The sequence below is a fragment of the Danio aesculapii genome, chromosome 17 (assembly GCF_903798145.1).
Source record: "Danio aesculapii chromosome 17, fDanAes4.1, whole genome shotgun sequence".
Taxonomy (NCBI): domain Eukaryota; kingdom Metazoa; phylum Chordata; class Actinopteri; order Cypriniformes; family Danionidae; genus Danio; species Danio aesculapii.
This window is the reverse complement of record NC_079451.1, coordinates 33,356,600-33,358,064: the sequence shown is the minus strand read 5'-3', so window position 1 is coordinate 33,358,064 and position 1,465 is coordinate 33,356,600.

Below are 1,465 nucleotides of genomic sequence, written 5' to 3'. Positions count from 1 at the left end.
TTTGTGTTGGGACAACATGAATGAATTGTGGAACCCTGCACTTTTTACAGTGAAAGTAATGAGTTAAATACCTCATTACTTCAACTTAAATGGAGTAAGCTCACAGTACTCATATAGATTAGTTTTTTAACTCAAATGGTTTGTTGCAATCGGTTTCCTCAAACAGTTTGAGTTACCTTAACTTTTTAGGTTTTACAGTACTCAGTTGGTTTGAGTTCTCTTCATTTATTGGGTTTTACTGTGCTCAAATTGCTTCATTTACTCAAGTGGATTAAATTCACAGTACTCATTAGGATTAGTTTTTGACCTTAAATGGTTTGAGTTACCTTAACTTATTGGGTTTATAGTGTATATCTCTTTAGGTTTTTTAGGTAATTTCTGGCTGTTTCTTCTTTAGTATTACCATTGTAATATCTTCTTTTATTCATGTTATTTATTATATTTGTAGTGCGTTTCATATTTTGTTTTAATGTAAATTTGTTATTAGTTTTTTTATTATTAGTAGCAGTAGAAGTGGTGCTGTTTGAACCCAAAGCTGAGTAAAATATGGACAAACGGAGTTAAAAGTTGGGTAAAAAAGTACATTTTTTTAAAGTCGGCGCCAATAGCCTAGTGATAAAGTGCACCGACATATAGCACTGAGGTGCTCACAACAACCTAATTTCAATTCTCAGTTCGAGGTCATTTGCCGATCCTTCCCCTCTCTCTCTGCTCCCCATGCATTCCTGTCTCAACTCCACTGTGCATGCCATTATTTGATGGATTATTATCAGGATTTGCTCTTCAGTGTTTGGACTTTCAGCAGTGAAAATTAAACCACACTGAACTGAACTAAACTGAACTTCAACTCTGAAAACTGGACTGACACAGTTTCAATTTACTATAATCTTCTATGTTAAGCTGCTTCAACCCAATCTACATTGTAAAAGCGCTACAGAAATAAAGATGAATTCAATTATATATAATAACGGGGAAAAAAACGTAAAAAATATAATAATAATAAAAAGTTAATTTAAAAATAACCCAGCATTTGAAATAACCTTTTTTACAAGCAATAAATAAGTTATAATTTTTAATAGCATGTAAAGCTTTTTATCATCAAAGTGAAATATCTGAATAAACTCAAAATTATCACATTTTTTTACTGCCCATTTGACTTCTCTCTTCATTTCTTACATTTCACACACTTTCAGAAAGAATTTATGCTGAGAACCTGTCATCATACATAAAAGAAGCTCTCTCTATATGAGGCCTTATTAATCATTATTTCCAGTGTGAAACTATCAGCCAGTCGGAGTAATTACGGATGAAAAGCAGCTGCTCTGGTGGCTGTATACCGCTCTGAGACAGGAGAGTATGCAGCGGCCTGTTATCTAACCGAGCGTTAACATGAGAATTGGGGACACATTTACACATCTTAAAAACCAAACGTCCCTCTCTGCACTCGCTCTCCTGTCAGAGAGCC